At 54.3% G+C, this 12,097-nt stretch overlaps 1 pseudogene; it reads right to left on the bottom strand.

Annotated features, from left to right (window-relative positions):
- Nucleotides 1-9,240: 9,240 nt before the first annotated feature.
- LOC112818785 (histo-blood group ABO system transferase-like) lies at nucleotides 9,241-10,040 on the bottom strand (annotated as a pseudogene).
- Nucleotides 10,041-12,097: the final 2,057 nt, after the last annotated feature.

The raw sequence follows: 12,097 nt of genomic DNA, 5'->3' as shown, positions 1-12,097 counted from the left end.
TTCACCTGTTCACTGTGTGCACATGTTTCAAGGGCAAGATGGTCCTAGGTTCTGGTTGCAAAGACAGATGGCAGAGTACAGGAGCATGAGGGAGGAACTTTGGGTGAGGAAGACCAAGGACCCTGTCTTTTCCTGCTGGGGCTGCAACAGGGACTGATGAAGCAGGCATGAGTATTTTCAGGATTCGTCAGTCTGTCTGGGTTCAAACAAACCCCCTGCTTAACCCCTCATCAGCTATGTGGCCTTGGGAATATGGCCAGAGAGTTGTGTGACAATGAAATTATGACAGATGTGAAGGTTTCAGAGCAGAGTGTGACACGCCATACATGTTTATAGATGTGGGCTCTAGAGGCAACTGGTGATGAAATGCTGGGTAACCTTATACATATGCAGGAGCACTTGGGTGTATATCGTCTGTGCACTTATGAGCCCTGGAATGCCTAGGCAACCTAAGAGGCTTGCAAATTGATCTGGGTGGTCCATGGCTCTGTAGTGTATTAATATTTGATAAAAAAAAAACCACCCTTGGCACTTGGGAGTAAGAAGAGATACCCACCCCCAAGTCCGGAGGGGCTACAACACAAAAGGACTCAGCTTAATCTTCTGTCACTTGGGCTGCAGAGATGCCGTCTCTCAAGGTTCCCACAGGCTTGTAGAAAGAGCCTGTTGGCCTTGGATCTCCATCCCTGACCCACTGTGCTCCCAGTGCTGGGAAACTGCTTTGTAACCCCTCGAGGTCCTTCTCAGCAGAGGGCACACTGGGGGCTTGGGGGGCTGAGGACCTGGGTACACAGAATATGGCAGAACACTGGGCCACCAGTCTGGAGACCAAGTTCAGGGCCCTCCTTGTTGCAGCCTCAGGGTCCCCATTTGGAAGGGTATCCAGAATCACTGCTCTGGTCATGGTGAGGACACCTTAGGAAGGAATGGAGCACCAGGACCGGGGAGGGAAATGGGGAAAAGGGAGGCTTCTGAGGACTCTCACATCGCCCATGGAACCCACAGATCCTGCTCCTGTGAGAGACACACAGACACAGAGACAGAGAAGGAGACAGAGAATGAACACAGGACAGAGGGAACCAGGAGACGTCATAGACTTTCCTCCACCAGCTTGGAAATGACATCCCAGCATTTTGTGCCATTCCATTCCTGAGAGTGCTGTCACGCAGACCATCCACCCTGGAGGGGAGGGGATTCCACAGGGATGTGTGACCGGGATTCAGGGGTGCCAGGGCCACTGTGGGGACTGCCCAGCACACGGGCACAGACGAGGCCCTGGGACCTGAGGCTAAACTTAATGGGAGCCTCTGGAAGTCTGTGTTGTGAGAGGACGAGGTCAGAATCAGTTCATTACTACCTTCCCACGGGGGCTGGGACAGAAGAAGGGGGGGTGGCTTTGCCTGGACCCCAGAGCAGACCCAAGCCCCTCTGAGCTGTGTTCCATGCCAAACCCAGCTCCTGGCTCATTCTTGCATTGCCAAGTATGCACCAGCCTCCTGTGAAGGCAGGTATGAACATGTGTAGTGGTCCTACCCCCAATGGTGTAACTAGAAATAGAAGCCCTAATACCCTAATGTGCACATGGGGAGCCTGCGGAAGCCCTGAGGGGCACAGGGTCTGTCCAGGTTCACAGCTCTGGGCACGCACAGGAACCAGATCTGATCCCAGCTCTGTGCCATCACAGCAGACTCAGGCGCTGCACCCAGGCCTCCCGGGGGGTGTGGGCGGGCAGTGTGGGTGTCACTGTGTAGATGGGGCATGGGGGGAGGATGAGCATTGAGCAACCAGGGGAGGGGGTCACTCGGGGGGCCATTGTGTGAGGAGGAATCAAAGGGACACCAGGCAGTGGTGACCTCAATTCCTTGACAACAGAGCCCAACAGAATTTGGAACCCTGGTAACCAGGCACCCACATTCCACAGACAGCCCCCTGCCCAGCTCATTTCGTTGGAGATCTTCAAACCAAGATGTTCTCATGTTGCGCTGCGAGGTCTGGAGGCTCCAAGCGGAAGAAAGTGCACCCTGCAGACGCTGTCCCCTGCTGGGGATTTCATGTCAGGGCTCCCCACTGCCTCTGGCCATTTGGCCGGAACTACAGAAAGGTGACACCAGGAGGCCCCGAGTCAGCCACCCAGCCCCACTCACTCTGATGACATGTGTAGCCCCAGGTGCCCTCCCTGTGTGTGTGTTTGTGTGTGTGTGTGTCTGTGTCTGTGTCTCTGTGTGTGTGTCTTTGTGTGAGTGTGTGTGTGGGTGCACATGTGTGTATGGGGGTGTGTGTCTGTGTGTGTGTGTGTGTCTGTGTGTGTAAAGAGGGGTCATGCAGGGTGGCGCCACCCCGAGCTGGAGCAGGCTGATGAGCGGTCAGATACCCAGTGGGCAGGTCATGTTCAAGGTCAAGGCTGGCTGTGTGGGATGGGGTGTGCGGGCGCTGCCCCTTCTGCCCGAGGTTTATCCCGATAGCCATGCAGGAATGGGTCACTGCATCCCGGACGCAGGGCTGTGCACGCACAGGTCTATGTCTGATCTGGGAGCAGCAGGGGCACTGGCCAGTAGGACAGTGTGGATGGCTGGGCAGGACTGTGATAACTCGGGGCCGGCTACCGGTCCCTGTCTTTGCAGAAGGCCATGGAGGACATGGAGAGGAGGATGGTGGACACGCCCAACATCTCCTCAACAGAGGGGTGACCCCACAGGGGTCCCCAGAAGAAGGTGCTGGGGATTGTAGGGGAAGAACTCCTAAACCACCCAGACCAGTGTCCCAGGTGTTTGTCCACTGGACAGTGGTCCAGGAGCCGAAGGCCACGGATGCCGAGACCGAGGCTGAGAATGCTGGGGCTGGGTGTATGTGGTGTGTGGGGACAGGTCGGTGCTGGCCCCACAGGGAGGAGCCCCCAGAGGCTGGTTTGGGGCCAGGAGCAACGACTGGGCACAGAGCACACAGCGGTGGAATGCAGTTGGGGAGATTTCCCTGTGAGGGTTCCTTCCTGGCTGTGGCTTCTCTGGGAGACCATGGGCTGGGCTCTGTCTCTGCAAAGGCCCACAGAGAGCAGGCATGTGGGTGAGCTTTTCTCCTCTCACAGCTGCTCCACCACCTGAGGCCCTAGAGCTGGATCTGGAGGGAGGGCTGGTGACTGCAGTGACTTCAGGAGGAGACCAGGAGCCAGCAGGTGACCCGGCACTTGCCCACGGAGAGCCTGGCGCTGTCCAGGAAGAACTGGCACCTGCTCCTGCGCCAGCCCCTGCCCCTGCCCTTGCTGCAGTTCCTGCCACTCCCCCTTCTCCACCCCAGCCCCTGCTTCTGCCTTGGAACCAGATCCTGAACCGGCTCCTGCCCGTTTCCTTACCCCTGCCCGAGCCCCTGCCCCTGCCTCTGCTCATGTTACTGCTTCTGCCCCTGCCAGAGACACTGTCCCTGACCGGATCCTACCCTTGATCCTGCCCCTGGCCGAACTCCTGCCAGAGCCGCTGCTCCTTCCCCTGCCTCTGCCAGGGGTCCCGTTCCTGCCCCTGAACCAGATCCTGTCCCTGCTCCTACCATGGATCCTGCACCTGCCACTACTTCTCACCCTGTCCCTCCCCTTGCCCCTGCCCCTGGCCCTGCTCTTACTTCTGTCCTTGCCCTTGTCCCTGCCCCTATCCTGAGCCCTGCCCCGACTCCTACTCCTGCAGGGCTCCCATGGACACATCCAGAGCCCACAGCCCTGCAGGGAGAGCTCCTTGTACAATTACCCTTAGTTCTATCGCCGGAACCCGAGATCCCGCCCGATTGTTTCATCCCCTCCACCTGTGTTCTTTCTCTCTGGTACATATTAACTGTTATTTTATCCTTCCATGTCCTATATACTGTTTATTATTTGTTTTAAATAAAATTACTTGTTTTCAATTGAACACGTCATGAGCATTAAGTACATGCCCAACGCTGTGCCACCACACCCCAGAACATTGCCGCAGAACTTCTGATTCCCCGAAGGAGTCCCCGAACGAGAAGCACTCCTTGCCATTTTCTCCCCCAGCCCAGACCCTGGCAACCCCCAGCTGCTTTCTCCCTCTGCTCCTTTACCTATTTCTGATGTTTCTGTAATTGGAATCACACAATAGGGGCCTTGTGTCTCCCCCCTATTTTCAAAGGGGACTCCTTTTCTTCTCTGTTTATTTGTCATAAAATTTCCCTTAATTGATATTGAAATCCCCGATGGATTACACATCAGATGTAATCATAGAGGCCACTTTCAAAATTATGGGCACAATTTCAGGGCCAAGACCCCTGGTCCTGCTGGAACACCAGAGCCTGACCCCAGACCGGACAGGTATGGTTCCTTCTGAGACCCACACAGAAGCCAGGGAAATGCAGAAAGCTGGAAGACACACCACAAAGGGCAAAAGCATTGCTCATAACCCAAGGACAGGGAAAGGTATCACATGACTTTGGTCCAAACCACACTCCACGTCACTGGGTTCCCCAGGGACGGAGACCAAACACATGTAAGTGCAAGGGGGAGGACAGGCATGTGGGGTGTATGTGTCAGAGATGCGGGAGCTCCTGGGGAAGGACTCCGGGAAAGGAAACCCTTTGGAGGCAGCGCTGGTCAGCCTCAGACTGGCAGGTGTCTGGTCTGGGGACCAGCAGCCCTGGGGAGAACGTGAGGAAGTAGAGGTCCCCTGGAGAGAACAGTGACAGCCACCCCTGTCTGGGAGAATAGTGAGCAGCACCCATCCCAGGCCACAGGTGCACTTGAGGCTCGGACTCAGACTCAGCTCGGGAAACTCTGGCTCAGGTTTTCACACATGTATTGTCAGGAGGGTTCATCACAGCAGCGGTGGAGAGAGCAGGGAAAGGAACAACACTAATGCCCAAGGAGATGGATGGGATCCACGGTCCCAGTTCTCATGATCGAATGCCCTGCAGGTACTCTCCCGGTGTCATCCGGGGCACAGGATCTGGGAAGCCCCTCCTATGACCCACCCCTCCTGCCACCCTGACCCTGGGAACATTGAGATTTGTTTGAGGAGGAGGGGGAGAGGATCCAGGATGACAGCGGGTCCAAGGAAAAGGAAGGTCAGCACTGGGAGGACAAATGGATGTGCCCTGAGCCACCATCCAGGGCCCGGGTTGGCTGTGATGCCTTCGGACCTCATCGCAAATAAGGACTCCTGATTTATGGACCCAGCTTCTGTGGATTTACTCCCTCCCTCATTCATTCTCTCCCTCATTCATTCCCCAACTCCAACGCTCCCTCCCCCTCCCTCCCTCCCTCCAACCCTCCCTCCTTCCTCCCTCATTCAGCAGAGGATCTGGGGTCCCTGCTGTGTACTGAGCACTGGGGTTTCACCAGTGAGCACCCCCCAAGCCACATGGTCATGTCCACTGTGGGAGGTGACAGGGGCAGTCCTCAGGGTTAGCAGTGGTGATGAGCACCAGGAATCAGCTCCTGAAAACAGAGGCCATTTGCAAAACACAAAGAAGGGAAGACCCATGCTTAGCACTTCCTCTAGAAATATCTAGTCCTGAAAAGTAATGAAAAGTAAGTATATCCTAACTTCATGCGGTGTGATTTCTACTAGTTGGTACCTACTGATTCCTAGAACCAACAAACAGTAAATCATCCAGTGTCGACTGGGGTGTTGTGACCCAACATTTCGGACCAAATGACAGCGTTTCAGCCAACATCTCCAGGGCCTCTAAGTTTTCCCAAGGGTATCTGCGATTCTCTGATCCTTCCATCAACCTCCTTGGAAAGCTCGGTTCTGTCATCTTCCTTGTCTCCTGCCTCTTCTGGGACCATTCCATGACCTCCCTGTCAGGGCCAACCCCTCCAGGACTCCCTGTGTTCCCTGGCCTGACACCCACATACCACGCTGTGTCCTGTGAGCCTGGTGAATTTTGCAAGGACTGTGTGCTCCTTCTGGTGTCACTAGCCATCTCCCTTGCAGTGGCCTGCCTCTTCCTGCGCTGCGTCTCCTCTGAGCAGTGTGTGAGGCTGGTATGTGCCCATGTCATAGGCACGGAAGTGAGAGTCCAGAAGGTCCAGAAGACCTGCTCCCACTCCCAGCTTGTGGAGCCTGGGTCAAGGATTGTCCGCCAACAGAGGAAGACTTGGGCCCAGGGAGACTGAGGGAAGATATTGTACAGTGAGCCTGCAGGAGGAGAGGGAGCACGGTGGGGACCTGGCGCTCAGGCCTGCTTTGAGACCACATCTCACCCACACCAGCTCTGTCCCCAGGGCTGGAGGTTGTCAGGGTAGCCAACCTCTGAGCCTGCAGGCTGACAGTGACTGACAGGAGAGGAGGTGCACCTGGTGCAGGAGAGAACACTCAGGCAGAGAGGAGGGACAGGTGCTCCCACAGCAGCTGGAGGAACTCGGGGTAGCCACATGAGATGGCATAGGCTTGCAGGCCCCTTGCGAGCCAGGGTCATTCAAGGACTGCAGTGAGAGTTAGGAAAGCCAGGCAAACCTGAGCAAGGAGGAGAAAATGTTCTCTTCCCCTTATCTCATGTTGCAAGTTCTGAATGCCTGGATCTGCAAGAAGTGGCTCTTGCCTAGATTAGAGGCGTCCCTCCTTAGGACAAGAACATGCTGTCTCCAGAGGAAGGGTGGCTGAGAGAATTCTTTAATGTATCTTTCTTCAAGGATGTTAGTTTAATCCCATTATGTGTGAAAGTACATATTGTTATGCTTACCTGATTGATACAAGTATATAGCTATGTGGAAAATAAATGACAGCATGCAGTTGCAAGTGCTGCCTTTGCTCTGCATCCCCTGTGTCCCGGTGATTTCGCAGCCCTTACCCAGGGACCCCAACGCACTAGACGTTGACAGCCACACTCCCAGGCTGCAGGATGGCAATGGCTGGCAGGAGAGGAGGCACCTGGTGCAGGAGAGAGCCCTCAGGCAGGCAGGAGGGGGCAGGCTCTCCCCCAGCAGCAAGTGCACTGGGGCAGGCTGAGGGGACCTCAGTGGACAGCGGTGCCTGCAGCTGGGGTCTCCACACAGACCCCCTCCTCAGGCTCAGCACAAGCTTGTCTGGATGGCCTTTGTCCCCCAAATACAAAGTCTGGCCGGGGACACTCCTCAAGCCCCGACTCCCAATCCTTTGACCTCAGCTCAAGTGACAAGAAATGGCAAATAGTTTAGGTAGGATTGGGTGTACAGGGACATTTGCTTTTCCTGCGCATGCTGTAACATTGCTGGCATTTTAAAGATCTCATGGCTTTGATTCAAAATCGGTAGGATGCCATGGACCAGAGTCAGCCCTCTGGAAACCTGCCTCTGGGACTTGCAGCCCTCCCATCCCACCAGTTCTGCTCAGAATCCCTCCAGGTAACAGACCCACAGTCTTGGTTCCTCAGATGGCCCGTATCATGCACCTTCAAAAAGCGATCTTGGTGGGGCAGCAGGACACACTGCGGATTCCAGCAAATCTGCCTCCCAGAAACTGAGGGTACTGCAGGACGAGCTGTCTGGAAACAGCCATGTCAGGGTTCCAGGAAGATACCAGAGGCACAGGAGTTACTGAGGAGCACCTGAAGTTCAGGGAGGGGCAGTCAGAGCTTCCATACACTTCTTCCCTAAAGCTCCTCATTCCTCAGCCTTTCTTCCATTGATTCTGCTTGGTTTCTATTTTCCCCAATTGTTATCCATTGCCTTAGGCAGCAGAGACTCACGTATGCCTTTAAAAGTTTTGGACATTGAATGTCCTCCAGTAGCCACTTCACTGCAGGGAGAGTTGGTAGCAAGTAAAAGTCCCAGAGGACTCCAAGGGTCTGGACTTGGTGTTTTACTCTCCTGAAAAGAGGACACCTGTGGGAGGTGCAGGTGGCCAGATGGGGGAGGGGGCAGGCACCTGACATGGACAGATGGGGTATAGGTGAGGCCCGAGGCCCCCGGGGTATGTGCCTGGCATCCGGACTGAATAGGCCTTCAATGCCCCGGGGTATGTGCCTGTCATCCAGAATGAACAGGTCTTCAAATCGGCAGACTGGCTGGGATCATCTTCAGGCTCAGGAGGAAGGTGAGGGGAGCAGAAGGACCTGAGGAGGTTCAGCTCAGACAGGAGAGGGATGAGCCACACATTTGTGGGGAATGTGCGTCAGGTTCAGGCTCACAGGGACAGACCTGGAGGCCATTAGGCTACATGAAATAAGCCAGTCCCTAAAGGACTGACACTGGAGGACCCGAGTTGTGAGGGATGGAGAGCACTCCCATTCACAGAAGTGGAAGGAATTGCTGGGTGCCGGGGCTGGGGAAGTGGAATGGGGGTTTAGGGTCTCGTGGTTAGAGGTTCAGATTGGGATGATGAAAACATTGTGGCAATGGACGGAGGTAGCCGGTGCAGAACAGGGAATATACTTATTGACACTGAAACGCACTTCATGGTATCAGCTGTATGTCCATTATACCACAATACAAAAGTGAGTCAGGACGTCGGGGCCATCGCGAGTCCGTGGAGGGCCCAGGAGCAGGGAGCCTGTATCTTTGTTCTCACTCTCATGCTCTGCCCCTTGTTGGGTGACTGAGTTCAGTAAGTGCTTGCTGAGACACAGTGCAGGCAGCTGGTCCAGAGAAATTGCACAAGTGCAAACCCACTGGTGGGCACTGAGGAATCCCAAGGGTATGCGCATGCAGACAGAGTGAGTGCCCACATTTCACAAACACCACCACAGAAATAGCCATTTAAAACCAAGGCAGGAACCTTATATAGCCCAGAGGGCTCCACCCTCCTGGAGGCCGAGCTAGAGGCCACGGCCAAGGGCTCTGGTGGTGAGGGCACTGGGGGTCTGGGAGGTGGCTCAGCACACCCCTGACCCTGAAGCCCCATGGCTGCGGTGAGGTGTAAGACTGGGAGGAAAGACCCGCCAGCACCCGTTCTGGCTCCATGGCTGCTCCAGGGCTGCTCCCAGGCCCAACAGGCGAAGTCTGTTGAGAACCACGGAGAAAACCTTTTCCCTCAATTGTTCTTTTTAAAATGGTTGCTCAGCATTGACACAGAAAAACATCCGACATAAAACTGGAGCCGTTCACAGCTGCAAAGGACCCAGAAATGATCAAAATGTAGTGACCACAAAGAGAGGAACTTGTGCCCCCAGGCAGGCCTCCTGTGCGCAGGGCTGGTTTGGACTCTGGCGTGCCCATGGAGGCAGTGCTGGGCTCCACAGTTTCCCTCAAGGGGGCAGAAGTAGGAATCTGCTCTGACGACTCCGCTCAAGGCAGCACCGCCTGATGGAGACGGGGGCAGCCCATCATGAGTTCCAGATGCCCTGGTGATTCTTGGTCACTGCCACAAATCTCAGCTTCTTCATGACACAGGGAATGATGGGGGGCCAACCCAGCAGTCATGGGTCCCACAGGTCCTCCAAAGACAGCACTTTGGTGGCCCTGTGGCCCAGCAGGTACCTGTTCAGGGGGCTCTTATCGGGCCACACGGCCTCAATCCCATTGGCCCAGTTGACCCCCATTGCCTGGAGATAGGCTGAGGTCAGTCAGGGAAATTCCACCTCCAATTCCCCAAAAAAGGCCACCATGTAGTAAAAGTTGCTCTGGTCCCTGGGGATGTGGGTCTGGGACTATGGCCAGCACTTGTAGCTAAAGTCCTCAGGGGCTGCCCAGTAGAAACTGTGGTGTGGGGTGCCAAAAAGGGGGGACAGGATCTCCATGCCCACATGGTCCGAGAACTTCGTTCCCACTTCCACGTCCACGCACACAAAGTCTTCCAAGTCACGGAGGAAGCGCTGCTCGCAGAAGCAGCTGATCATCGCTAAGTGCAGCATGGACACATCCTGCCAGTGCAGGATGCCACGGACCTGGACGACCACCACCCTCCGGCCCTGCCAGATTGGAACACGGGGCACAGCACCCAGCTGGTCGGTGAAGAGGTAGTAAGTGACCCTGTGTCCACCATGAGGACCACCACACTCCGGCCCACCTGGAGGGGCACACGGGGTCCGGCAGCTGGCTGATTGGTGAAAAACTAGTAGGTGACCCCATGCCCCACCATGTAGTGCTTCTCTGCCATCTGCAGGAACAGCTCCAGGAAGACCATGCATCCACAGGGGCAGTGGACAGGGCAGGAAGAGGTTCACTGCCAGAGGCTGGCAGCAGGACACCAGAGTTGGGGGCCATGGATGTGTGCACCTTTTCAAGGGTCAGGCCCTGGGCTGCTTTAAGTAACAGTCACCTCCTGACCTTCCTGAGGGAATCTGCCAGCAGGAGCTCCCTAATGTCTGTTCCCAGAAATGCATGCCATCAACAGCCTGTCTTCCAAAGGGGAGCCTGAGGCTTCAGAGGCTGGAAAACCTTGCAGGCCCACAGTCAGCATGCTGGAGCCAGGAACACTCTGCCTGTGCTGAGCTCCTGGGCAAACCCTGCAGGTGCCCACCACTGGCCGCCCCCCCTGCAGATCCCATCCCCACCTTCCAGGAAGGAAGCACCTTTGGGCACAGCGCTCATTTCTATGTCTTAAATGTGGCTAGAATCAGCAGGGCCAGCCACCCATCCCACTTTGCTTTGAGTGGGCTGCCGCTGGCCCCCACAGAGCTGTCTCCACTTCCTGTAGGGTCCTCCCTGGAAGGCCACTGGGCATCCTGCTGACAAGTTGCTCAGTAAGCCACTGGTATTCCTAGGAGAGGTCACCCTCAAACTCTGCCACATCAGGAATCAGGTCTAGCCCTTGGACAGGGAAGGCAAAAGACGACACCATGAAGAAGAGTGGGCTTGCTTGGCCACAGGCTTGAATCCAAGGGTGTAAGCTTCCAGGTCCAGGTCTACATCTCCCCCGCCCCAAAGAGTTCAAAGACTTATCCAACCACGTCCCATGGCTTGTCCCCCTTTAAGGGTACTACCTGCTCCCCTCTGTGAGGACAGCAGCTCCCCCATTATAGGCAAGAGTGGTGAGCCCCTCTGAGACTGATGTTTTTGCATAGGCGCAAAGGCTAATTCCCTAGGTCTGCCGCACACCCGGCAGGTAAGTAAATCGCTCCCACAGGGAAGGCGGGCACTACATTTAAATAGGGGATAAGCACACTCAACCAACAGACATGAGTCAGGTCACCAGAGGGCAAGTGGGGGAACATGTCAGATATGAAGCAAGGGGATAGAAGAGGGATCCTGGCAGAGGGCAGAGCAAAAGCAAAGGTTTGTAGTCAGGCCCAGAGCACATGTGGGACGAACACACACTTGTGTGGCCCACAGAAGGGTGGCTGTGGTGGAAGAGGTCAGGCTGGAGAGGCCGGGCAGGAGGGGAGCAGACCACAAAGAGACCCAAAGTTTATGTTCCGAAAATATCACTCTAGTTACCAGAGGAGAATGGGTTCTGTGCAGCAGAGGACAGGGAGACCCTAAACCTAACCCTAATCCCTAACTCCTAACCCTAGCCCTAACCACTATTACCAATCCCACAAAATCAGAAAAATGCATTCCTGTACCTTTCTTAATATAGAAATAAGAAGCAAGATCAGAAGAATTGCAAAACCAAGAGCTCATAAATAGACTGTGCACCCTAAGCAATTGGCTCTGCACAAACACCTCAAAGATTATTCAATAGAGTGAAACAAGCAATGTTATACAGCACAATGAATTTTTAATAAAAACAGGTGTTCATCTCAATTGATGCAGAAAATATTCTAACCAATGTCCAAAGTCTGTTGCTGATATAAATACTCACGAAAGCAGGAATAAGGAGTCATTTTCTCATTAAATCTCTAGCAAACACCATGCTCAAGTCTGAAAATGGACAGCTCTACTCTGAAATCAGGAACAAGGACAAGATGCTGGTTTTCACCTGTTGCTCAATATTGTACTTAAAGTTCTACCTAGAATGATAAGCCAAGAAAGAAGGCATCCACATGTGAAAGGAAACACTAGAACTCTGGCTATTCAGAGACCAGGGATGACATCATCTTATATAGAGCTTCCTAACAATCAACAAAAAATGATTACATCCAGTTACCAAATTAAGCACAGTTACAGGACAAAATATCAATACAAAAAATCTCTCTTATTTGTATACACAAGCAAAGAGTCATCCAAAAAGGAATTTAAGAAAACAATTCCATTTTAGGGAACATCAACATTAACCAAATATTTAGGTATAGATGTAAT

Source organism: Callorhinus ursinus, unplaced genomic scaffold (assembly GCF_003265705.2).
Source record: "Callorhinus ursinus isolate GAN/ISIS: 27379988/994484 unplaced genomic scaffold, GSC_fseal_2.0 scaffold1280, whole genome shotgun sequence".
NCBI classification, from domain to species: Eukaryota; Metazoa; Chordata; class Mammalia; order Carnivora; family Otariidae; genus Callorhinus; species Callorhinus ursinus.
Note: the sequence above shows the minus strand (reverse complement) of the source record. Positions and strands in the feature narration are given on the sequence as shown.